The 27,896-nt window shown below is 47.4% G+C and overlaps 1 protein-coding gene across 2 annotated transcripts in view; it reads left to right on the forward strand.

The window, feature by feature from the left end:
- RWDD3 (RWD domain containing 3) overlaps positions 1-27,896 on the forward strand; it is a 424,436-nt gene that overhangs the window by 138,910 nt on the left and 257,630 nt on the right. The gene's annotated exons all lie outside the window — the stretch shown is intronic.

The raw sequence follows: 27,896 nt of genomic DNA on the forward strand, positions 1-27,896 counted from the left end.
ACCACGATCCTGAACTTGCCTGACTCCGATTTTCTTCCCACTTCTGCCCTTCTCCTGCTATCTCGCTACTCCTGATTTTCTCCTGATGGTCTCCTAAACTTCCCCTGGTAGGCAATCTTCTCCTGATTTCTTCCTGACTCCTAATCTTCCCCTGACTTCCGATCTTCCCCTGACTCCCGATCTTCTCCTGCCTCCTGATTTTATCCGAATCTTCCCCCGGTCGACAATATTCTCCGGATCCTGCCCTCACTCTCGATCTTCCCCTGGCTTCCGATCTCCTCCTCAACTCTCCGCCTCCTGATCTTCTCCTAGCACCTGATCTTCTCCTGCCAGGGTTCCGATTTCCCTTGCACTCCCGATCGACCCCTGATTTTCTCTTGTCTCTGCCCTCGCCGGATCCTTGGTTTCCTACTTCCTGTCTCCCTTTTCCCGGCTTCCTAGTTGCGTCTCACCTACCCCGGGGCATCTCCCGGGCGTTGCACCCTCCGATCTGGGGAGCCTGAAAGTGAAACCACGCGGGCTCTTCCTCCTGACACTGCTTTCGGTTCTCAAGGAACACATGTGCAGACTACAGATCAGAGCCATCTGGCCTCCACCCCCTCCCCCTAGCACCCCTAGCACCCCCAGCCCAAGGCAGCTTCCCCTGCACAGACCTGCTCTCGGAGGTTCAGCTATTGATCCTGTCTCCGGTGCCTGTGTTTTCCAAATCAGTAAGTTTCCAGTCCACATCTGCTCTAGACTTTTGGAGAGTATCTATTGCTGACTGTTGCTTTACCAAAGAATCCTCAGCGCAGGACACACGTTCTTCGACCTCAGCTACACGGGTAGTTATCTCAGCAGAGGATTTAGCCATACGCCGAACTGTATTTTGTAGCTTTCGAACAGCCCCCTGCGTACGCAGCCCCTCTGCCTTTATTTCAGCCCGATGTGCCATGATGCTTTTATAAATTGTACTCAGAGTGATTGCATCTTCATCAATGTCATCATCCTCCAAATTCGACTGTTCGAAAGGCACATTTAGTGCACGAGGGGGACGTTCCCCGGAATCAATAGGTTTCCTCACAGTCTCTTGAGAAGGGGAATGTTCTGAGTTGTCAACTTCCTCCTCATCCGGCACATCACCCCAATCCCCCACATTACTGAAGTTGTCATTGCCCTCATCATCGTCGTTATCCTTTCCTGAAGCTATTGACAGGTCGGACATGGAGTAGAACTTGCCTTCTAACCCAGCATATTCAACTTCGCTTTCCTTATCAATAGCGGGGGATTCTGACCCAGCGCCTTCGAGTTCCAACCTCACTCCCCTTTTCCATAACCGGGGCCAGGTCTGCTGGAGCTAAGCTGCTGGATATTGCGTTTGTTGGGTCATATTCATGTTCAGAATTTAGGGCACTGACGGCGGCCGCTGCTATATTATCCGGCGCAACATTTGTCATTGTAAATACATGCTGGTTGACAATAATCATGTCTTCACATATTTTGGCTTTCTGCACCGGCCGCTTTGTAAATATTGCGGGTACTGTTCGGGGCCTGACTACGTTATCTTGCTGTTCCTGCGGTACCAGAGAGTTTATCATATCGGCATACTGGCGTCCATTCGCAGTCATGGAACTAGGAGGGCATGTTATTTGAAGGCGTGTGGTATTCACAATAGTGTTAACAGTATTACAATTCCCGCTATTACTGCTATTGCCGCTTCTGGGGGTCCGGGGGTGCACTGTACTGTCGGCAAGTTCTGTATGTGTCTGCGGTGTCATCGCTGCGCTACCTCCCTCCAAAGTAGCTACACCAGCCACCCAGGTATCTGTGGTACTTGCCGCTGTGCCTCCGGGCTCTAGCGCCGCCTCTCCCCAGATGAAATTAACAACTGTCAAGGAATGGTCTGTCCTGACATTGTTAGCATTGGTCACTTGGTACATCTCACCAAGTATGATCTGGTCAGGGCCCACAAAATCTTTTGTCACACTTGCTCCTGTGTCCCTATAAAACGTGACCTCCTTACCATTAATTAAAGGCTGTTGTCTGTATTTGCCCAGATTACTGGGACTTACAAATAGGGAGGCAATATCGATGCCTCCGTCACAGACTAAAACAGCCTGAGCTTGAGTTGTGACTAGGCCAGAACCCATCTCAGATCCCAGGGTTAACCCTACTATGCCTGTGTTCCCTGTGCCACCACTTGGAGCTGAACTAGGGGGAACAGTTGCCTTAGCGGCAGTGGTGGTGGTAGGAGGATATTTAGCCCTTGGACAATTGGCATCTCTTGTCCAATGGGTTTTCTCCTTATACAGGAAGCATCCAGGTTTCTTTCTGCCTTTTCCTTTGTTAGACTGTGACTCCCCCCCAGATGCAGGTTGTTGGGGCCCTGATGAAGACTTCCGGTCGTTACCCTTTTCCCCACCCTTATCTGAAGATTTAGCATCTTTCTTGGGAAGAAGTCAGATCAGGGTCAACCAGGTACTGATGCAACAACTGATTTTTGGCAATTATTAAGGATCTGCGCCCTCATAATCAAATTGTACAATCTATTGAAATCATTCACTTCGCTGCCAAGTAACCTTCCAGGGCCTTAGCAGCACAATCTACAAAGTCTGCCCAGTCCTGAGTCTGTGTCTTCAGGATGTCTCTGAACTTAATCCTAGGGACACTGTTGCTGCCACCATGGTACTCTAGTCCCAATCTTTTCCTGGCCTTTTGGAGTTCTAAGGATTCCTTATCTAGGGCCAATTGCTCTTGTCTGAGCCTAAGCTTGACGTTCTCAAGCCCTAGAAATTGGCACTGTCTGTCATAAGAGTTGGCTCTCTTATTAGATATGGCGGTCGCTATAGAATGTCCTGAATGGTCAGATTATGCAGAGGGAGATCTAGATCTCCTGGGTAAACTCTGCACTCTCCCAGGAGGAGTAAATAGAGGGCTGCTGGGGCCTTTTATTCCCTCTTCCTGAAGATCTAAGTTGTCTAAGTGGGAATCATCTTGATCCTCCTGGCCAGGGTTTGATTTTAGGTCAAAGAAGGTTTCACTTCCTGGCCTGTCCTCCTTCCCTGCCCCACACACTCTTTCTACCTCATCTGATCCTGGGGTCTTCCTAAGGTCATCTAAGAGTAACGCCTCAATAAGATTTTGGGTGTTGGCATTTCTCCCTGTCTTCAGCTTCCTAGAAACACACATGGCTTTCAATTCCTGAAATTTAAGACCATTGTACCAAGCAGGCAGAGAGCCACTGGCATCTCCTCTAGAAGAAATAATTAGTATGGTGTGGTATATGCACCTACCCAACCTAGTGGGAACTAAACTCTCTTAGGTTAGAGAAAGGGTGTGCTAGACGCTTAACTTACCCAACCCTAAGTTCAGTAGAACGCACTCATTCTAATCTTTACGTATTATATGTGCCTAATACGTTAGTGGTTTTCAGTTAATAATCCAAAGAGATTAATCTGGTAAAACAATGCAGGCTTGAATCCCAACTGCTGCACACCTATGTGAGAAGTTGGCCTGGTTTATGATGTCCACTAAATAAAGTGGGCACCTTGCACCAGTCCAAACGACTCTTATGATGTATGAGGTCAAAGATAACCTTTAGAAAGCTATCCTGGTGGTAGCTGTGGAGAGCAGCCTTCAGGCTTTATCTTGAAGGAATGTAAAGCAGCCTGTTTTACCAGAATATCACCTCCTGAATTAATTAAATGAAGGAGAACCACACAGTAGTTATATAAAAATATGTATTTATTAATGTAACACTTTTTACTATCCTCTACACGAGGATAAAACACAAAACACACAATACAAGATCAATAAAACAATTGTAAGTAGCTCAATACACAGTGGGCTCCAGTGGGAGACCAAACCATATACTAAAATAGTGGTATAACAATCATGACTTGAGTTAAGGCAAGATCTGGAGTATGTAGAATCGCTGGGACCCCAAGAAACCACCCAAGATGAGTAGATAGGGACCCCACGGAGGACGGGTGCAGTGTGCTAACACGACCGTGGGCTCTGTACAATTCTATGGGGAAGTAGCAGTTGCAATTTTAGAGTTTAAGGACCCTTCTAGGAGGACTTTGAGCAAACCTTTTGGAACTTAGGAGGTTAGAGAGCCACCCCTTCTGCAGATACCATAGTACCTGAGTTACCTATCCCTGAGGAGCCGGGTGCATGGGTCTAGAATGGTGTTGGAAACGGCCGTCATACTCAATGGAGGGCTGTGAAGAAGTACTGCTGCCGTGAAGGTGGAAAGGGTCCAGAGGAATTCAAGTCTGGATTCTGGAAGGAAAGAACCTAAAAGCAGAGGGGACAGAGTCTGGGTCAGTTGACGTAACTTTTAGCGCCACCTGAAACGCGCATTTCAGGTGGCGCTAAAAGTTACGTCAACCGCAAATCCTTTTGTTGGTGGGAGTGAGATGGTGGAGAGCTAGCTGTTCTGGGCCTTTAAAGCATGGCAATGGCGTTTCTACCTTTTTTCATTTGCTGTGAGCAGACAAAGTTTAAGTGTTATAAGTTAAGCACACGCAGATAAAATAAGATCGTATTCTAATCTCTGCCAGCAGGACGAGTCAGAATATACTAAATGACCATCACTTTAAGTGTTGCAGAAGAAAATTTCTCGGCGTTACTGAGACCGAAAAAAATACAGCTTTCAGTTATAAATTTATATGAATATACTGAATGACCACCAGTGGCTGTGTTGCAGAGGAGAATTTATCTGCCTTGCTGAGACAAAAAAACAAAACAGCATTTTGCTTTCATTCATCAATTTATCTGCTTAATTGAAATAAGCGGTACAAAAGGGGGTGGTGATGGACGGAGCATCTGAGCCAATCAAACACTCACACCCATTCAAAAGATCTGGGTTTGATCCATCACCATTCTTTAGCCCACTCTGCCACCCCAGTTCAGACATGGCTATATGCAAATCAGTCTGACCCTGTGCCTCATGGGAACAGTCCAGCCCGAACTGCCAAGCCATGTCTTCCCTGGACAGGAAACAAGCTTCCGAGGACCGGTTTCTGGCATTGCAGCCGTCTTCAGCCTGGATTGCTTGAATCCAGTGGCAAAGTGAGCAAGGGACTCACGTCTGAGCATACCCTGCCACACTTATGGCGTCCAAAGCGGTACAAAAGGGGGTGGTGATGGACTGAGCATCTGAGCCAATCAAACACTCACACCCAGTCAAAAGATCTGGGTTTGATCCATCACCGTTCTTTAGCCCTCTCTGCCACCCCAGTTCAGACATGGCTATATGCAAATCAGTCTGACCCTGTGTCTCATGGGAACAGTCCAGCCCGAACTGCCAAGCCATGTCTTCCCTGGACCGGAAACAAGCTTCCGAGGACCGGTTTCTGGCATTGCAGCCGTCTTCACCCCGGCTTGCTTGAATCCAGTGGCAAAGTGAGCAAGGGACTCACGCCTGAGCATACCCTGCCACACTTATGGCGGCCAAAGCGGTACAAAAGGGGGTGGTGATGGACGGAGCATCTGAGCCAATCAAACACTCACACCCAGTCAAAAAATCTGGGTTTGATCCATCACCGTTCTTTAGCCCACTCTGCCACCCCAGTTCAGACATGGCTATATGCAAATCAGTCTGACCCTGTGCCTCATGGGAACAGTCCAGCCCGAACTGCCAAGCCATGTCTTCCCTGGACCGGAAACAAGCTTCCGAGGACCGGTTTCTGGCATTGCAGCCGTCTTCAGCCTGGCTTGCTTGAATCCAGTGGCAAAGTGAGCAAGGGACTCACGTCTGAGCATACCCTGCCATACTTATGGCGGCCAAAGCGGTACAAAAGGGGGTGGTGATGGACGGAGCATCTGAGCCAATCAAACACTCACACCCAGTCAAAAGATCTGGGATTGATCCATCACCGTTCTTTAGCCCACTCTGCCACCCCAGTTCAGACATGGCTATATGCAAATCAGCCTGACCCTGTGCCTCATGGGAACAGTCCAGCCCGAACTGCCAAGCCATGTCTTCCCTGGACCGGAAACAAGCTTCCGAGGACCGGTTTCTGGCATTGCAGCCGTCTTCAGCCCGGCTTGCTTGAATCCAGTGGCAAAGTGAGCAAGGGACTCACGTCTGAGCATACCCTGCCTCACTTATGGCGGCCAAAGCGGTACAAAAGGGGGTGGTGATGGACAGAGCATCTGAGCCAATCAACACTCACACCCAGTCAAAAGATCTGGGTTTGATCCATCACCGTTCTTTAGCCCACTCTGCCACCCCAGTTCAGACATGGCTATATGCAAATCAGTCTGACCCTGTGCCTCATGGGAACAGTCCAGCCCGAACTGCCAAGCCATGTCTTCCCTGGACCGGAAACAAGCTACCGAGGACCGGTTTCTGGCATTGCAGCCATCTTCAGCCCGGCTTGCTTGAATCCAGTGGCAAAGTGAGCAAGGGACTCACGTCTGAGCATACCCTGCCACACTTATGGCAGCTAAAGCGGTACAAAAGGGGGCGGTGATGGACGGAGCATCTGAGCCAATCAAACACTCACACCCAGTCAAAAGATCTGGGTTTAATCCATCACCGTTCTTTAGCCCACTCTGCCACCCCAGTTCAGACATGGCTATATGCAAATCAGTCTGACCCTGTGCCTCATGGGAACAGTCCAACCCGAACTGCCAAGCCATGTCTTCCCTGGACCGGAAACAAGCTTCCGAGGACCGGTTTCTGGCATTGCAGCCGTCTTCAGCCCGGCTTGCTTGAATCCAGTGGCAAAGTGAGCAAGGGACTCACGTCTGAGCATACCCTGCCACACTTATGGCGGCCAAAGCGGTACAAAAGGGGGTGGTGATGGACGGAGAATCTGAGCCAATCAAACACTCACACCCAGTCAAAAGATCTGGGTTTGATCCATCACCGTTCTTTAGACCACTCTGCCACCCCAGTTCAGACATGGCTATATGCAAATCAGTCTGACCCTATGCCTCATGGGAACAGTCCAGCCCGAACTGCCAAGCCATGTCTTCCCTGGACCGGAAACAAGCTGGCATGGCAGTTCGGGCTGGACTGTTCCCATGAGGCACAGGGTCAGACTGATTTGCATCACCATTCTTTAGCTCACTCGGCCAACCCAGTTCAGACATGGCATTATGCAAATCAGTCTGACCCTGTGCCTCATGGGAACAGTCCAGCCCGAGCTCAAACGCTCCGTCCATCATCCCCTTTTGTATCGCTTTGTTTGCCATAAGTGTGGCAGGGTATGCTCAGACGCGAGTCCCTTGCTCACTTAGCCACTGGATTCAAGATAGCCTGGCTGATGAGGATTATGAATCCGAAACCGGTCCCAGGATGCTTGTTTCCGGTCCAGGGAAGACATGGCATGGCAGTTCGGGCCGGACTGTTCCCATAAGGCACAGGGTCAGACTGACTTGCATAATGCCATGTCTGAACTGGGGTGGCTGGGTGAGCTAAAGAATGGTGATGGATTAAACTCAGATTAGTTGACTGGGGGTGAGTGTTTGATTTGCTCAAACGCTCCGTCCATCATCCCCTTTTGTATCGCTTTGTTTGCCCTAAGTGTGGCAGGGTATGCTCAGACGTGAGTCCCTTGCTCACTTGGCCACTGGATTCAAGATAGCCTGGCTGATGAGGATTATGAATCCGAAACCGGTCCCAGGATGCTTGTTTCCGGTCCAGGGAAGACATGGCATGGCAGTTCGGGCTGGACTGTTCCCATGAGGCACAGTGTCAGACTGATTTGCATAATGCCATGTCTGAACTGGGGTGGCCGAGTGAGCTAAAGAATGGTGATGGATTAAACCCAGATCAGTTGGCTGGGGGTGAGTGTTTGATTTGCTGAAATGCTCCGTCCATCATCCCCTTTTGTATCGCTTTGATTGCCCTAAGTGTGGCAGGGTATGCTCAGATGTGAGTCCCTTGCTCACTTGGCCACTGGATTCAAGATAGCCTGGCTGATGAGGAGTATGAATCCGAAACCGGTCCCAGGATGCTTGTTTCCGGTCCAGGGAAGACATGGCATGGCAGTTCGGGCTGGACTGTTCCCATGAGGCACAGGGTCAGACTGATTTGCATAATGCCATGTCTGAACTGGGGTGGCCGAGTGAGCTAAAGAATGGTGATGGATTAAACCCAGATCAGTTGACTGGAGGTGAGTGTTTGATTTGCTCAAACGCTCCGTCCATCATCCCCTTTTGTATCGCTTTGTTTGCCCTAAGTGTGGCAGGGTATGCTCAGACGTGAGTCCCTTGCTCACTTGGCCACTGGATTTAAGATAGCCTGGCTGATGAGGATTATGAATCCGAAACCGGTCCCAGGATGCTTGTTTCCGGTCCAGGGAAGACATGGCATGGCAGTTCGAGCTGGACTGTTCCCATGAGGCACAGGGTCAGACTGATTTGCATAATGCCATGTCTGAACTGGGATGGCCGAGTGAGCTAAAGAATGGTGATGGATTAAACCCAGATCAGTTGACTGGGGGTGAGTGTTTGATTTGCTCAAACGCTCCGTCCATCATCCCCTTTTGTATCGCTTTGTTTGCCCTAAGTGTGGCAGGGTATGCTCAGACGTGAGTCCCTTGCTCACTTGGCCACTGGATTCAAGATAGCCTGGCTGATGAGGATTATGAATCCGAAACCGGTCCCAGGATGCTTGTTTCCGGTCCAGGGAAGACATGGCATGGCAGTTCGGGCTGGACTGTTCCCATGAGGCACAGGGTCAGACTGATTTGCATAATGCCATGTCTGAACTGGGGGTGCCGAGTGAGCTAAAGAATGGTGATGGATTAAACCCAGATCAGTTGACTGGGGGTGAGTGTTTGATTTGCTCAAACGCTCCGTCCATCATCCCCTTTTGTATCGCTTTGTTTATCCTAAGTGTGGCAGGGTATGCTCAGACGTGAGTCCCTTGCTCACTTGGCCACTGGATTCAAGATAGCCTGGCTGATTAGGCTTATGAATCCGAAACCGGTCCCAGGATGCTTGTTTCCGGTCCAGGGAAGACATGGCATGGCAGTTCGGGCTGGACTGTTCCCATGAGGCACAGGGTCAGACTGATTTGCATAATGCCATGTCTGAACTGGGGTGGCCGAGTGAGCTAAAGAATGGTGATGGATTAAACTCAGATCAGTTGACTGGGGGTGAGTGTTTGATATGCTCAAACGCTCCGTCCATCATCCCCTTTTGTATCGCTTTGTTTGCCCTTAGTGTGGCAGGGTATGCTCAGACGTGAGTCCCTTGCTCACTTGGTCACTGGATTCAAGATAGCCTGGCTGATGAGGATTATTTATCCGAAACCGGTCCCAGGATGCTTGTTTCCGGTCCAGGGAAGACACGGCATGGCAGTTCGGGCTGGACTGTTCCCATGAGGCACAGGGTCAGACTGATTTGCATAATGCCATGTCTGAACTGGGGTGGCAGAGTGAGCTAAAGAATGGTGATGGATTAAACCCAGATCAGTTGACTGGGGGTGAGTGTTTGATTTGCTCAAACGCTCCGTCCATCATCCCCTTTTGTATCGCTTTGTTTGCCCTAAGTGTGGCAGGGTATGCTCAGACGTGAGTCCCTTGCTCACTTGGCCACTGGATTCAAGATAGCCTGGCTGATGAGGATTATGAATCCGAAACCGGTCCCAGGATGCTTGTTTCCGGACCAGGGAAGACATGGCATGGCAGTTCGGGCTGGACTGTTCCCATGAGGCACAGGGTCAGACTGATTTGCATAAGGCCATGTCTGAACTGGGGTGGCCGAGTGAGCTAAAGAATGGTGATGGATTAAACCCAGATCAGTTGACTGGGGGTGAGTGTTTGATTTGCTCAAACGCTCCGTCCATCATTCCCTTTTGTATCACTTTGTTTGCCCTAAGTGTGGCAGGGTATGCTCAGACGTGAGTCCCTTGCTCACTTGGCCACTGGATTCAAGATAGCCTGGCTGATGAGGATTATGAATCCGAAACCGGTTCCAGGATGCTTGTTTCCGGTCCAGGGAAGACATGGCATGGCAGTTCGGGCTGGACTGTTCCCATGAGGCACAGGGTCAGACTGATTTGCATAATGCCATGTCTGAACTGGGGTGGCCGAGTGAGCTAAAGAATGGTGATGGATTAAACCCAGATCAGTTGACTGGGGGTGAGTGTTTGATTTGCTCAAACGCTCCATCCATCATCCCCTTTTGTATCGCTTTGTTTGCCCTAAGTGTGGCAGGGTATGCTCAGACCTGAGTCCCTTGCTCACTTGGCCACTGGATTCAAGATAGCCTGGCTGATGAGGATTATGAATCCGAAACCGGTCCCAGGATGCTTGTTTCCGGTCCAGGGAAGACATGGCATGGCAGTTCGGGCTGGACTGTTCCCATTGTCAGGTTGGTAACCAATATTCCACGGGAGTGAAGAAGAATCCCCACACCTCCAAGGCACAGAAGCAAGAACGTGAAATGAGACACACACTCTTGTCTACTGTCCCCTAAAAGTATGAGGGAATTTACCCTAGGAGTGTCCACCACTCTCCTCATACGAGGGGGGGGCTAGGCAGGGTACAGCAGGAATAGTCATAGGTGGATGTCCAGGCTAGAAAACAAAATATGCAGTACACATAGATCATTCCTTCACTAACCTTTAAGCAGGAATCATTGACATGCGTGATCATACAAGTGTGCTTACCCCAATTGTAGTTTAGGCATGCTCTCTCGAGGAAGTCAAGGAATAGTAGCCAATATGAGGAGCCACGAGTAGTGGGGCATAGACCTCTCGAGGGACATACACACCAGACCAATGTAAAAAACACAAAAAGAAATGGGGAATGTGAGGAGCACCGGCCGGCTGCTGAGGGCTGAAACAGCGGAGCAGTGCACACACACACGAGGTGAGACACCCGGCCCTCAAGGGAAAACAAGGGCGGAGCGCTCACACTCTCAGGAAGGGTTTCAACAAACAAAGAAACTCGCCAGGTATTACAATCATACAAGCGAAGCCAGAAACAAGATACGAGCAAAAGAACGCCCGCTAAATGCGTGAGTAAAGCAAGGGAGGTCGCGAGCAACTCTCGCGTATAATAACAGGAAATGCCGTAGTTCGGCAAAGAACACTCTCACTCACGAACACCCATCCAGGAATAGAAGGGACCAAGGAATGAGGGTGCAGGAGCTGAGTAAGGTCCACAGGCACACGGAGACTCAGCAAGACGCCGCCAAACCTTGCGCCAGGAATCAGGAAGTGAAAAGGTGGGGGCGTGGTACCGGAACAGTAAGCCAAGCAAAGGCTACGTTCTGCCGTGCCTCTTTTCACTGGTTAGGGAGCGTCTCTAAAGAGTCTGTTGGTGGGAAATAGGGGCCGGGTAAAAAGAGCAGAGCTTCATAACCTCGCATGTCAATGCTATCGAGTCCTAACAGTACCCCTCCCCAAAGGCCTATTCATGGGACCAGGCTTAGCGGGATGGAGTCTGTGGAATCGTTGAATCAATCGGGCGGCATGAATGTTTTCAGCAGATTCCCATGACCTGTCCTCTGGGGGGTATCCTACCCAATCTATTAGGTACTGTAATTTGCCTCTTCTGTTACGGGAATCAAGTATTTTGTTTACTTCGTATTCTTCTTCGCCATCTATTCGTACAGGTGGAGGAGGGTGGTCTGGGACATTAGAAGGGATATAGGCCTTTAACAAAGAGCTGTGGAACACAGGATGTATTTTCATGCACGGGGGTAGGGTCAACTTTAGGGTGACAGGGGTGATGATTTTTTCAATGGGGAAGGGACCTATGAACCTAGGTTGGAGTTTTTTAGAACCTTCCATCTTTAGGTTTCTAGTGGACAACCACACCTTCTCTCCTATTGTGTACATGGGTTCGGGTCTTCGGTGTTTATCCGCTTGTCTTTTCATAGCTTCCTTGGCCTTACTTAACTCTGTCTTGGATTTTTCCCATACTGACTTGATTTGGGCATGATGTTCCTCAAGAGAGGGTATGGAGGTATCTGTGGAAGGAATATCGATAGGGATCATTCTAGGGTGTTGGGCCTGGACAAAATAAAAAGGGGATGTCTTTGTAGCAGAATGGGTAGAATTATTGTAGGCGAATTCTGCCAAGGGTAAGGCTTGAACCCAGGTGGATGGGAGGGATGTCAACAAACAGCGCAAAAATTGTTCTAATGTTTGATTAGTCCTTTCTGTTTGTCCATCCGTTTGAGGGTGGTATGCAGTGGATAATCTGTGGTCTATCCCCAACTGAGAACACAACCCTCTCCAGAACTTTGAGACAAACTGTGGAACCCTGTCTGATATAATGACCGAAGGTAAACCATGTAATTTGACAATTTTCATTCAAAAAGACAGAAGCTAGTTCTTTGGAGGACGGTATAGTTTTCAAAGGAATGAAATGACCCATGAAATCCATGCTAATTGTGTGCCAGGGCTGGGGAGGAATGGCTATGTTTTTTAGGAGTCCAGTGGGAGCGCAATGAGACGCCTTTTGGCGAGCGCAAGTGGAGCAAGCTTGAACATATGCTGCCACATCTTTGGTCATAGACTCCCACCAGAACCACCTATTACATAAATCATGGGTTTTTTTAACGCCTGGATGTCCCGCCAATGTACTGTTATGACGCCAACTGATAATAGTCTGTCTCAACTCCGCAGCAGGAACAAACACTTGGTTGTCATGTTAAAACAACCCATCTCTAATGGAATGCAAGGGATTATTCAACCACTCTTCCTGTGATACATCCAAAAGTAGTTGTTTGATTTGTTCCAGAAGGGTATGATCTTTATCGCCCACTCCTAGGATCTTATTCTCAGGTATTATGAAACAGGGTTGTTCTTGTTCCGTGTGTTGTTCATGACCTAGTCTAGACAAGGCATCTGCTTTTCCTTGTTGTATCCCAGGCCGATAAGTGATGATAAAATCGTATTCACTGAAGAATAATAACCATCGCATTTGCCTGGGCGTGAGAGCTCTAGCTGATTTAAAGAACTGAAGGTTCTTGTGGTCAGAATATATGGTGACAACATGGGGAGATCCTAGTAAATGATGTCTCCACTCTTGAAAGGATAGCTTGATAGCTAACAATTCTCTTTCTCCTATAGTGTAATTTCTCTCTGCTGGTAATAGTGTCTTGGAAAAATATGCTATAGGATGCATGTGTCCTGTCTCCGGGTCTCTCTGTGATAGTACACCTCCTACGGCACATTGTGAGGCATCCGCCTCTACAAAAAAAGGTTGAGTGTTGTCGGCGTGATGAAGGATAGGAGCAGAAGTGAACTGAGCTTTTAGGTCACAAAAGGCTTTTTCTGCTTCAACGGACCATTGAAAAGGTACACCTTTTTTCAGGAGTCTGGTTATCGGGGCTATGATCTCAGAAAAATGATTGATAAACCGCCGATAAAAGTTGGCGAAGCCGAGGAATGATTGAATTTCCTTTACGGAAGTAGGACTTTTCCAATTTACCAAGGCCTCAATTTTCTTGGGATCCATTTGCAGACCAGTAGGTTTGATGGTAAAACCCAAGAAATCCACTTCTGTGGTGTGGAACAAGCTCTTGTCCAATTTAGCAAATAACTGATTTTCCTTTAACTTGCTAAGGATCTTACTCACGTGTTCTACGTGATCCTTCTCGGTCTGTGAGAATATAAGAATATCGTCAATGTAGACAATAACAAAGATGTCAATGTATTCACGCAAGATGTCATTAATAAAGTACTGGAATGCAGCTGGTGCATTGCACAGCCCGAATGGCATTACACAATACTCATAGAGCCCATAGTTTGTGCGGAATGCGGTCTTCCATTCATCGCCCTGTTTGACGCGTATTAAATGGTAAGCCCCTCGAAGATCTATCTTCGTAAAGATATTGGCACCCTTTATTTGTTCAAGAAGTACTGGAATCAGAGGTAGTGGATACTTGTTTTTTATCGTTATTTTATTCAAGGCTCTATAGTCCAGGCATGCCCTGAGCCCTCCTTCTCGGTTATCAATAAAAAACAAAGGAGATGATGCAGGTGAAGTAGAGGGTCTAATAAAGCCTTTCTCTAACATGTCATCCAAATAGTTTTTTAGATACTCATTTTCTGCGGGTGTTAAAGCATAAATTCGACTACTTGGTAGATCTGCGCCAGGGATTAGGTCTATTCGGCAATCGTAACTCCTATGAGGAGGTAATTTTGTTGCTTCCTGTTCATTGAACACCTCTGCGAATTCAATATATTGATCAGGCACTTTCAATTCTTGTCCTGTTTGAACAGCACAGTATAAGGGAAGTTCGTTTTCTTGGGCTTCGCCATAGCACTGTGTTTTACAATAGTGGGAGTTCAATGTAACTGTTCTTTGAACCCAGTCTATAACTGGGTTGTGTATTTGCAACCATGGGACTCCTAAAATAACCCCAAAATTGGGAGCGTCTATGAGATCAAAAACAAGTCTTTCGGAATGTCCATTATTAAAGACAATGATCACAGGCGGCGTCTGATAACTGATCATACCTGACGACAATTCCGACCCATCCACGGCCCAGATGGATTCGGGCTGAGATTTAGCAACAAAAGGTATGCCCAACTGGTTAGCAAGTTTGATATCAAAGAAGTTTCCTGTAGCTCCGGAATCGAGTAGGACAGACATGGTGTATTGTTTTTTACCACTGTACGTGAGAGTAATGGGTAAGGTGAAATGTTTGACTACATGTATTTTATTGGTGGAGATCTGGTGAGGGATGCAGCTTGGGGAAGTGACCTCTCTATTCCTCAAGCTTGCTAGTTTTCCGAACTGGAAACACTGCTAGCGGTTTGTCTGGATGTTTTAGGACGGACTGGACACTCTCTAGCATAATGCCCACTCTTTCCGCAGTACAAGCATAAGTTTAATTTGCGCCGTTTGTCTTTTTCCTCGGCAGATAATGGACCTCGCATACCCCCAATTTGCATAGGTTCAGGTGCATCTTTAGGGACTGGTTTCTCGGTTTTAGGTAGGAAAACCCTAGGTGCAATGGCTCGAGTTCTTTCTCCCTTCCTTTCATGCAAACGATGTTCTAGTTTGACTACTAGATCAATGAAGGAAGCACAATCTTCTGGGGGGTTTACTATCTGAGAGAGGAGGTCTTTTAAATCATCCCCCAACCCACGATAAAACAAGGACGTTCTCTTGTCCTCTGGCCAATGTGTCTCGGCCACCAACCGATTGAAGTTGGTAATGTAGGACAAGAGATCTTTGGAGCCTTGTCTTAGATTGAGCAATTCGGTATCACTGGCTTGCATATAGGAATGTTTCGCAAAGAGACTTCTCATCTTTTCCTTAAACAGATCTAAATCATAAAGAGCAGGATCATCGTTCTGAACTAAGGGAACCGCCCATTCGGCCGCATTACCTGCAAGATAGGAAATTATAAAGGCGACCTTGGCGGAATCATCAGGGAAGGAAGCTGTCCTGCACAAAAACTGAAGTTGGCATTGGTTCATGAAAACATTGTACTTAGTGCTATCCCCCGAAAATCGTTCAGGCATGGCCAGTGGAACAGGATTAGGGGCGTGTACAGTGACTTGAACCAGGGAACTCTGTGATTCTCCGCTAGCCCCTTGGTCAGTGGCAGGAGGGGATAAGGTGAACCTAGCAGGGTGTATATAGTTTTTTCTGGTTTTTGGTATGGTGCCTGTTTCTCTCTCTCCGGCTCTTAGTTGTTGCACTTCAGTCATGAGTCTTTGATTTTCTACCCCCAATCTACCCACTTCTGTCTGAAGGGCTACTAAGGCGGCTGTCATATTCTCTATTGACTGAGCTTGGAGTTCTACAGAGAGTACCGAAGGGTCAGGATTCATCTTCACTCAGGGGAATGTAAATTCGTGGGCTTGGCTTTCTGTCAGGTTGGTAACCAATATTCCACGGGAGTGAAGAAGAATCCCCACACCTCCAAGGCACAGAAGCAAGAACGTGAAATGAGACACACACTCTTGTCTACTGTCCCCTAAAAGTATGAGGGAATTTACCCTAAGAGTGTCCACCACTCTCCTCATACGAGGGGGGGCTAGGCAGGGTACAGCAGGAATAGTCGTAGGTGGATGTCCAGGCTAGAAAACAAAATATGCAGTACACATAGATCATTCCTTCACTAACCTTTAAGCAGGAATCATTGACATGCGTGATCATACAAGTGTGCTTACCCCAATTGTAGTTTAGGCAGGCTCTCTCGAGGAAGTCAAGGAATAGTAGCCAATATGAGGAGCCACGAGTAGTGGGGCATACACCTCTCGAGGGACATACACACCAGACCAATGTAAAAAACACAAAAAGAAATGGGGAATGTGATGAGCACCGGCCGGCTGCTGAGGGCTGAAACAGCGGAGCAGTGCACACACACACGAGGTGAGACACCCGGCCCTCAAGGGAAAACAAGGGCGGAGCGCTCACACTCTCAGGAAGGGTTTCAACAAACAAAGAAACTCGCCAGGTATTACAATCATACAAGCGAAGCCAGAAACAAGATACGAGCAAAAGAACGCCCGCTAAATGCGTGAGTAAAGCAAGGGAGGTCGCGAGCAACTCTCGCGTATAATAACAGGAAATGCCGTAGTTCGGCAAAGAACACTCTCACTCACGAACACCCATCCAGGAATAGAAGGGACCAAGGAATGAGGGTGCAGGAGCTGAGTAAGGTCCACAGGCACACGGAGACTCAGCAAGACGCCGCCAAACCTCGCGCCAGGAATCAGGAAGTAAAAAGGTGGGGGCGTGGTACCGGAACAGTAAGCCAAGCAAAGGCTACGTTCTGCCGTGCCTCTTTTCACTGGTTAGGGAGCGTCTCTAAAGAGTCTGTTGGTGGGAAATAGGGGCCGGGTAAAAAGAGCACAGCTTCATAACCTCGCATGTCAATGCTATCGAGTCCTAACACCCATGAGGCACAGGGTCAGACTGATTTGCATAATGCCATGTCTGAACTGGGGGTGCCGAGTGAGCTAAAGAATGGTGATGGATTAAACCCAGATCAGTTGACTGGGGTGAGTGTTTGATTTGCTCAAACGCTCCGTCCATCATCCCCTATTGTATCGCTTTGTTTGTCCTAAGTGTGGCAGGGTATGCTCAGACGTGAGTCCCTTGCTCACTTGGCCACTGGATTCAAGATAGCCTGGCTGATGAGGCTTATGAATCCGAAACCGGTCCCAGGATGCTTGTTTCCGGTCCAGGGAAGACATGGCATGGCAGTTCGGGCTGGACTGTTCCCATGAGGCACAGGGTCAGACTGATTTGCATAATGCCATGTCTGAACTGGGGTGGCCGAGTGAGCTAAAGAATGGTGATGGATTAAACCCAGATCAGTTGACTGGGGGTGAGTGTTTGATTTGCTCAAACGCTCCATCCATCATCCCCTTTTGTATCGCTTTGTTTGCCCTAAGTGTGGCAGGGTATGCTCAGACCTGAGTCCCTTGCTCACTTGGCCACTGGATTCAAGATAGCCTGGCTGATGAGGATTATGAATCCGAAACCGGTCCCAGGATGCTTGTTTCCGGTCCAGGGAAGACATGGCATGGCAGTTCGGGCTGGACTGTTCCCATTGTCAGGTTGGTAACCAATATTCCACGGGAGTGAAGAAGAATCCCCACACCTCCAAGGCACAGAAGCAAGAACGTGAAATGAGACACACACTCTTGTCTACTGTCCCCTAAAAGTATGAGGGAATTTACCCTAGGAGTGTCCACCACTCTCCTCATACGAGGGGGGGGCTAGGCAGGGTACAGCAGGAATAGTCATAGGTGGATGTCCAGGCTAGAAAACAAAATATGCAGTACACATAGATCATTCCTTCACTAACCTTTAAGCAGGAATCATTGACATGCGTGATCATACAAGTGTGCTTACCCCAATTGTAGTTTAGGCATGCTCTCTCGAGGAAGTCAAGGAATAGTAGCCAATATGAGGAGCCACGAGTAGTGGGGCATAGACCTCTCGAGGGACATACACACCAGACCAATGTAAAAAACACAAAAAGAAATGGGGAATGTGAGGAGCACCGGCCGGCTGCTGAGGGCTGAAACAGCGGAGCAGTGCACACACACACGAGGTGAGACACCCGGCCCTCAAGGGAAAACAAGGGCGGAGCGCTCACACTCTCAGGAAGGGTTTCAACAAACAAAGAAACTCGCCAGGTATTACAATCATACAAGCGAAGCCAGAAACAAGATACGAGCAAAAGAACGCCCGCTAAATGCGTGAGTAAAGCAAGGGAGGTCGCGAGCAACTCTCGCGTATAATAACAGGAAATGCCGTAGTTCGGCAAAGAACACTCTCACTCACGAACACCCATCCAGGAATAGAAGGGACCAAGGAATGAGGGTGCAGGAGCTGAGTAAGGTCCACAGGCACACGGAGACTCAGCAAGACGCCGCCAAACCTTGCGCCAGGAATCAGGAAGTGAAAAGGTGGGGGCGTGGTACCGGAACAGTAAGCCAAGCAAAGGCTACGTTCTGCCGTGCCTCTTTTCACTGGTTAGGGAGCGTCTCTAAAGAGTCTGTTGGTGGGAAATAGGGGCCGGGTAAAAAGAGCAGAGCTTCATAACCTCGCATGTCAATGCTATCGAGTCCTAACAGTACCCCTCCCCAAAGGCCTATTCATGGGACCAGGCTTAGCGGGATGGAGTCTGTGGAATCGTTGAATCAATCGGGCGGCATGAATGTTTTCAGCAGATTCCCATGACCTGTCCTCTGGGGGGTATCCTACCCAATCTATTAGGTACTGTAATTTGCCTCTTCTGTTACGGGAATCAAGTATTTTGTTTACTTCGTATTCTTCTTCGCCATCTATTCGTACAGGTGGAGGAGGGTGGTCTGGGACATTAGAAGGGATATAGGCCTTTAACAAAGAGCTGTGGAACACAGGATGTATTTTCATGCACGGGGGTAGGGTCAACTTTAGGGTGACAGGGGTGATGATTTTTTCAATGGGGAAGGGACCTATGAACCTAGGTTGGAGTTTTTTAGAACCTTCCATCTTTAGGTTTCTAGTGGACAACCACACCTTCTCTCCTATTGTGTACATGGGTTCGGGTCTTCGGTGTTTATCCGCTTGTCTTTTCATAGCTTCCTTGGCCTTACTTAACTCTGTCTTGGATTTTTCCCATACTGACTTGATTTGGGCATGATGTTCCTCAAGAGAGGGTATGGAGGTATCTGTGGAAGGAATATCGATAGGGATCATTCTAGGGTGTTGGGCCTGGACAAAATAAAAAGGGGATGTCTTTGTAGCAGAATGGGTAGAATTATTGTAGGCGAATTCTGCCAAGGGTAAGGCTTGAACCCAGGTGGATGGGAGGGATGTCAACAAACAGCGCAAAAATTGTTCTAATGTTTGATTAGTCCTTTCTGTTTGTCCATCCGTTTGAGGGTGGTATGCAGTGGATAATCTGTGGTCTATCCCCAACTGAGAACACAACCCTCTCCAGAACTTTGAGACAAACTGTGGAACCCTGTCTGATATAATGACCGAAGGTAAACCATGTAATTTGACAATTTTCATTCAAAAAGACAGAAGCTAGTTCTTTGGAGGACGGTATAGTTTTCAAAGGAATGAAATGACCCATGAAATCCATGCTAATTGTGTGCCAGGGCTGGGGAGGAATGGCTATGTTTTTTAGGAGTCCAGTGGGAGCGCAATGAGACGCCTTTTGGCGAGCGCAAGTGGAGCAAGCTTGAACATATGCTGCCACATCTTTGGTCATAGACTCCCACCAGAACCACCTATTACATAAATCATGGGTTTTTTTAACGCCTGGATGTCCCGCCAATGTACTGTTATGACGCCAACTGATAATAGTCTGTCTCAACTCCGCAGCAGGAACAAACACTTGGTTGTCATGTTAAAACAACCCATCTCTAATGGAATGCAAGGGATTATTCAACCACTCTTCCTGTGATACATCCAAAAGTAGTTGTTTGATTTGTTCCAGAAGGGTATGATCTTTATCGCCCACTCCTAGGATCTTATTCTCAGGTATTATGAAACAGGGTTGTTCTTGTTCCGTGTGTTTTTCATGACCTAGTCTAGACAAGGCATCTGCTTTTCCTTGTTGTATCCCAGGCCGATAAGTGATGATAAAATCGTATTCACTGAAGAATAATAACCATCGCATTTGCCTGGGCGTGAGAGCTCTAGCTGATTTAAAGAACTGAAGGTTCTTGTGGTCAGAATATATGGTGACAACATGGGGAGATCCTAGTAAATGATGTCTCCACTCTTGAAAGGATAGCTTGATAGCTAACAATTCTCTTTCTCCTATAGTGTAATTTCTCTCTGCTGGTAATAGTGTCTTGGAAAAATAGGTATACACCCGTTACGACGCAACTTTTACTCCGCACTACCATTACAACGCGGGCATTACAACGCATGGCATTACAACGCATTGCGCTGGGGGGCGCTCTAGGATAAGAGGTAAGTTTAATTTACTATCCAACACCTTCCCTAGGGTCCACGGGGACTGGAGTTAGAATAGTAAATTATACTTACCACTATCCAGCACCCCAAAGCGCTATGCGTTGTAACGGTATTCGTTGTAAATACCGCGTTGTAATGGTACGCGGAGTAAAAGTATGCGTTGTAACGTCATACATCCGGAAAAATATGCTATAGGATGCATGTGTCCTGTCTCCGGGTCTCTCTGTGATAGTACACCTCCTACGGCACATTGTGAGGCATCCGCCTCTACAAAAAAAGGTTGAGTGTTGTCGGCGTGATGAAGGATAGGAGCAGAAGTGAACTGAGCTTTTAGGTCACAAAAGGCTTTTTCTGCTTCAACGGACCATTGAAAAGGTACACCTTTTTTCAGGAGTCTGGTTATCGGGGCTATGATCTCAGAAAAATGATTGATAAACCGCCGATAAAAGTTGGCGAAGCCGAGGAATGATTGAATTTCCTTTACGGAAGTAGGACTTTTCCAATTTACCAAGGCCTCAATTTTCTTGGGATCCATTTGCAGACCAGTAGGTTTGATGGTAAAACCCAAGAAATCCACTTCTGTGGTGTGGAACAAGCTCTTGTCCAATTTAGCAAATAACTGATTTTCCTTTAACTTGCTAAGGATCTTACTCACGTGTTCTACGTGATCCTTCTCGGTCTGTGAGAATATAAGAATATCGTCAATGTAGACAATAACAAAGATGTCAATGTATTCACGCAAGATGTCATTAATGAAGTACTGGAATGCAGCTGGTGCATTGCACAGCCCGAATGGCATTACACAATACTCATAGAGCCCATAGTTTGTGCGGAATGCGGTCTTCCATTCATCGCCCTGTTTGACGCGTATTAAATGGTAAGCCCCTCGAAGATCTATCTTCGTAAAGATATTGGCACCCTTTATTTGTTCAAGAAGTACTGGAATCAGAGGTAGTGGATACTTGTTTTTTATCGTTATTTTATTCAAGGCTCTATAGTCCAGGCATGCCCTGAGCCCTCCTTCTCGGTTATCAATAAAAAACAAAGGAGATGATGCAGGTGAAGTAGAGGGTCTAATAAAGCCTTTCTCTAACATGTCATCCAAATAGTTTTTTAGATACTCATTTTCTGCGGGTGTTGAAGCATAATTTCGACTACTTGGTAGATCTGCGCCAGGGATTAGGTCTATTCGGCAATCGTAACTCCTATGAGGAGGTAATTTTGTTGCTTCCTGTTCATTGAACACCTCTGCGAATTCAATATATTGATCAGGCACTTTCAATTCTTGTCCTGTTTGAACAGCACAGTATAAGGGAAGTTCGTTTTCTTGGGCTTCGCCATAGCACTGTGTTTTACAATAGTGGGAGTTCAATGTAACTGTTCTTTGAACCCAGTCTATAACTGGGTTGTGTATTTGCAACCATGGGACTCCTAAAATAACCCCAAAATTGGGAGCGTCTATGAGATCAAAAACAAGTCTTTCGGAATGTCCATTATTAAAGACAATGATCACAGGCGGCGTCTGATAACTGATCATACCTGACGACAATTCCGACCCATCCACGGCCCAGATGGATTCGGGCTGAGATTTAGCAACAAAAGGTATGCCCAACTGGTTAGCAAGTTTGATATCAAAGAAGTTTCCTGTAGCTCCGGAATCGAGTAGGACAGACATGGTGTATTGTTTTTTACCACTGTACGTGAGAGTAATGGGTAAGGTGAAATGTTTGACTACATGTATTTTATTGGTGGAGATCTGGTGAGGGATGCAGCTTGGGGAAGTGACCTCTCTATTCCTCAAGCTTGCTAGTTTTCCGAACTGGAAACACTGCTAGCGGTTTGTCTGGATGTTTTAGGACGGACTGGACACTCTCTAGCATAATGCCCACTCTTTCCGCAGTACAAGCATAAGTTTAATTTGCGCCGTTTGTCTTTTTCCTCGGCAGATAATGGACCTCGCATACCCCCAATTTGCATAGGTTCAGGTGCATCTTTAGGGACTGGTTTCTCGGTTTTAGGTAGGAAAACCCTAGGTGCAATGGCTCGAGTTCTTTCTCCCTTCCTTTCATGCAAACGATGTTCTAGTTTGACTACTAGATCAATGAAGGAAGCACAATCTTCTGGGGCGTTTACTATCTGAGAGAGGAGGTCTTTTAAATCATCCCCCAACCCACGATAAAACAAGGACGTTCTCTTGTCCTCTGGCCAATGTGTCTCGGCCACCAACCGATTGAAGTTGGTAATGTAGGACAAGAGATCTTTGGAGCCTTGTCTTAGATTGAGCAATTCGGTATCACTGGCTTGCATATAGGAATGTTTCGCAAAGAGACTTCTCATCTTTTCCTTAAACAGATCTAAATCATAAAGAGCAGGATCATCGTTCTGAACTAAGGGAACCGCCCATTCGGCCGCATTACCTGCAAGATAGGAAATTATAAAGGCGACCTTGGCGGAATCATCAGGGAAGGAAGCTGTCCTGCACAAAAACTGAAGTTGGCATTGGTTCATGAAAACATTGTACTTAGTGCTATCCCCCGAAAATCGTTCAGGCATGGCCAGTGGAACAGGATTAGGGGCGTGTACAGTGACTTGAACCAGGGAACTCTGTGATTCTCCGCTAGCCCCTTGGTCAGTGGCAGGAGGGGATAAGGTGAACCTAGCAGGGTGTATATAGTTTTTTCTGGTTTTTGGTATGGTGCCTGTTTCTCTCTCTCCGGCTCTTAGTTGTTGCACTTCAGTCATGAGTCTTTGATTTTCTACCCCCAATCTACCCACTTCTGTCTGAAGGGCTACTAAGGCGGCTGTCATATTCTCTATTGACTGAGCTTGGAGTTCTACAGAGAGTACCGAAGGGTCAGGATTCATCTTCACTCAGGGGAATGTAAATTCGTGGGCTTGGCTTTCTGTCAGGTTGGTAACCAATATTCCACGGGAGTGAAGAAGAATCCCCACACCTCCAAGGCACAGAAGCAAGAACGTGAAATGAGACACACACTCTTGTCTACTGTCCCCTAAAAGTATGAGGGAATTTACCCTAGGAGTGTCCACCACTCTCCTCATACGAGGGGGGGCTAGGCAGGGTACAGCAGGAATAGTCGTAGGTGGATGTCCAGGCTAGAAAACAAAATATGCAGTACACATAGATCATTCCTTCACTAACCTTTAAGCAGGAATCATTGACATGCGTGATCATACAAGTGTGCTTACCCCAATTGTAGTTTAGGCAGGCTCTCTCGAGGAAGTCAAGGAATAGTAGCCAATATGAGGAGCCACGAGTAGTGGGGCATACACCTCTCGAGGGACATACACACCAGACCAATGTAAAAAACACAAAAAGAAATGGGGAATGTGATGAGCACCGGCCGGCTGCTGAGGGCTGAAACAGCGGAGCAGTGCACACACACACGAGGTGAGACACCCGGCCCTCAAGGGAAAACAAGGGCGGAGCGCTCACACTCTCAGGAAGGGTTTCAACAAACAAAGAAACTCGCCAGGTATTACAATCATACAAGCGAAGCCAGAAACAAGATACGAGCAAAAGAACGCCCGCTAAATGCGTGAGTAAAGCAAGGGAGGTCGCGAGCAACTCTCGCGTATAATAACAGGAAATGCCGTAGTTCGGCAAAGAACACTCTCACTCACGAACACCCATCCAGGAATAGAACGGACCAAGGAATGAGGGTGCAGGAGCTGAGTAAGGTCCACAGGCACACGGAGACTCAGCAAGACGCCGCCAAACCTCGCGCCAGGAATCAGGAAGTAAAAAGGTGGGGGCGTGGTACCGGAACAGTAAGCCAAGCAAAGGCTACGTTCTGCCGGGCCTCTTTTCACTGGTTAGGGAGCGTCTCTAAAGAGTCTGTTGGTGGGAAATAGGGGCCGGGTAAAAAGAGCACAGCTTCATAACCTCGCATGTCAATGCTATCGAGTCCTAACACCCATGAGGCACAGGGTCAGACTGATTTGCATAATGCCATGTCTGAACTGGGGGTGCCGAGTGAGCTAAAGAATGGTGATGGATTAAACCCAGATCAGTTGACTGGGGTGAGTGTTTGATTTGCTCAAACGCTCCGTCCATCATCCCCTATTGTATCGCTTTGTTTGTCCTAAGTGTGGCAGGGTATGCTCAGACGTGAGTCCCTTGCTCACTTGGCCACTGGATTCAAGATAGCCTGGCTGATGAGGCTTATGAATCCGAAACCGGTCCCAGGATGCTTGTTTCCGGTCCAGGGAAGACATGGCATGGCAGTTCGGGCTGGACTGTTCCCATGAGGCACAGGGTCAGACTGGTTTGCATAATGCCATGTCTGAACTGGGGTGGCCGAGTGAGCTAAAGAATGGTGATGGATTAAACTCAGATCAGTTGACTGGGGGTGAGTGTTTGATATGCTCAAACGCTCCGTCCATCATCCCCTTTTGTATCGCTTTGTTTGCCCTTAGTGTGGCAGGGTATGCTCAGACGTGATTACCTTGCTCACTTGGCCACTGGATTCAAGATAGCCTGGCTGATGAGGATTATTTATCCGAAACCGGTCCCAGGATGCTTGTTTCCGGTCCAGGGAAGACATGGCATGGCAGTTCGGGCTGGACTGTTCCCATGAGGCACAGGGTCAGACTGATTTGCATAATGCCATATCTGACCTGGGGTGGCCGAGTGAGCTAAAGAATGGTGATGGATTAAACCCAGATCAGTTGACTGGGGGTGAGTGTTTGATTTGCTCAAACGCTCCGTCCATCATCCCCTTTTGTATCGCTTTGTTTGCCCTAAGTGTGGCAGGGTATGCTCAGACGTGAGTCCTTGCTCACTTGGCCACTGGATTCAAGATAGCCTGGCTGATGAGGATTATGAATCCGAAACCGGTCCCAGGATGCTTGTTTCCGGTCCAGGGAAGACATGGCATGGCAGTTCGGGCTGGACTGTTCCCATAAGGCACAGGGTCAGACTGATTTGCATAATGCCATGTCTGAACTGGGGTGGCCGAGTGAGCTAAAGAATGGTGATGGATTAAACCCAGATCAGTTGACTGGGGGTGAGTGTTTGATTTGCTCAAACGCTCCATCCATCATCCCCTTTTGTATCGCTTTGTTTGCCCCAAGTGTGGCAGGGTATGCTCAGACATGAGTCCCTTGCTCACTTGGCCACTGGATTCAAGATAGCTTGGCTGATGAGGATTATGAATCTGAAACCGGTCCCAGGATGCTTGTTTCCGGTCCAGGGAAGACATGGCATGGCAGTTCGGGCTGGACTGTTCCCATGAGGCACAGGGTCAGACTGATTTGCATAATGCCATGTCTGAACTGGGGGTGCCGAGTGAGCTAAAGAATGGTGATGGATTAAACCCAGATCAGTTGACTGGGGGTGAGTGTTTGATTTGCTCAAACGCTCCGTCCATCATCCCCTTTTGTATCGCTTTGTTTGTCCTAAGTGTGGCAGGGTATGCTCAGACGTGAGTCCCTTGCTCACTTGGCCACTGGATTCAAGATAGCCTGGCTGATGAGGCTTATGAATCCGAAACCGGTCCCAGGATGCTTGTTTCCGGTCCAGGGAAGACATGGCATGGCAGTTCGGGCTGGACTGTTCCCATGAGGCACATGGTCAGACTGATTTGCATAATGCCATGTCTGAACTGGGGTGGCCGAGTGAGCTAAAGAATGGTGATGGATTAAACTCAGATCAGTTGACTGGGGGTGAGTGTTTGATATGCTCAAACGCTCCGTCCATCATCCCCTTTTGTATCGCTTTGTTTGCCCTTAGTGTGGCAGGGTATGCTCAGACGTGAGTCCCTTGCTCACTTGGCCACTGGATTCAAGATAGCCTGGCTGATGAGGATTATTTATCTGAAACCGGTCCCAGGATGCTTGTTTCCGGTCCAGGGAAGACATGGCATGGCAGTTCGGGCTGGACTGTTCCCATGAGGCACAGGGTCAGACTGATTTGCATAATGCCATATCTGACCTGGGGTGGCAGAGTGAGCTAAAGAATGGTGATGGATTAAACCCAGATCAGTTGACTGGGGGTGAGTGTTTGATTTGCTCAAACGCTCCGTCCATCATCCCCTTTTGTATCGCTTTGTTTGCCCTAAGTGTGGCAGGGTATGCTCAGACGTGAGTCCCTTGCTCACTTGGCCTCTGGATTCAAGATAGCCTGGCTGATGAGGATTATGAATCCGAAACCGGTCCCAGGATGCTTGTTTCCGGACCAGGGAAGACAAGGCATGGCAGTTCGGGCTGGACTGTTCCCATGAGGCACAGGGTCAGACTGATTTGCATAATGCCATGTCTGAACTGGGGTGGCCGAGTGAGCTAAAGAATGGTGATGGATTAAACCCAGATCAGTTGACTGGGGGTGAGTGTTTGATTTGCTCAAACGCTCCGTCCATCATTCCCTTTTGTATCACTTTGTTTGCCCTAAGTGTGGCAGGGTATGCTCAGACGTGAGTCCCTTGCTCACTTGGCTACTGGATTCAAGATAGCCTGGCTGATGAGGATTATGAATCCGAAACCGGTTCCAGGATGCTTGTTTCCGGTCCAGGGAAGACATGGCATGGCAGTTCGGGCTGGACTGTTCCCATGAGGCACAGGGTCAGACTGATTTGCATAATGCCATGTCTGAACTGGGGTGGCCGAGTGAGCTATAGAATGGTGATGGATTAAACCCAGATCAGTTGACTGGGGGTGAGTGGTTGATTTGCTCAAACGCTCCGTCCATCATCCCCTTTTGTATCGCTTTGTTTGCCCTAAGTGTGGCAGGGTATGCTCAGACGTGAGTCCCTTGCTCACTTGGCCACTGGATTTAAGATAGCCTGGCTGATGAGGATTATGAATCCGAAACCGGTCCCAGGATGCTTGTTTCCGGTCCAGGGAAGGGTGCACAGACATAATATCGACTCCACAATATCGAATGGACAAAATATCGAGTTTTAAATATCGTTTGGAGAAAATATCGACAGGACAGAATATCGACAGCCAAAATATCGTTTTTAAGGTAAGTGAAGTAATATCGACTGTAAATAATATCGAAAGTAAAAAAAATCTTTTTTTATATAATATGTAATTATTTATAGTGTTTTTATGTTATAATATGGGTGAAAAGTGTCATTTTATGTTATAATTATTTTTAATTAATGATTTTTTTTAAAATTATTGTGTAATTTTATTCTGTAGCGGGTTGTGGGTTTATAGGGGAATAGGGTGGGAAGTAATTTAATTATAATTAATTAAATATGTAAATTTATTAATTGGTAGTAATAATTAATTAATTGGTAATTAAATATTATATGTTAATTATTTAAAATGTAATTGGTAATTAATTTAATTTAATTGATTAATTGCTAATTATGTAAATAAAAATAATGTATTTCCTGTAGCGGGATGTGGGTTTATAGGGGAATAGGGTGGGAAGTAATTTAATTTGTATTTATTAAATATGTAAATGTATTAATTGGTAGTAATATTTAATTAATTGGTAATTAAATAATATTTGTTAATTAATTAAAATGTAATTGGTAATTAATTTAATTTAATTGATTAATTGCTAATTATGTTAAA

The sequence above is a fragment of the Lissotriton helveticus genome, chromosome 1_1 (assembly GCF_964261635.1).
Source record: "Lissotriton helveticus chromosome 1_1, aLisHel1.1, whole genome shotgun sequence".
Lineage (NCBI taxonomy): Eukaryota > Metazoa > Chordata > Amphibia > Caudata > Salamandridae > Lissotriton > Lissotriton helveticus.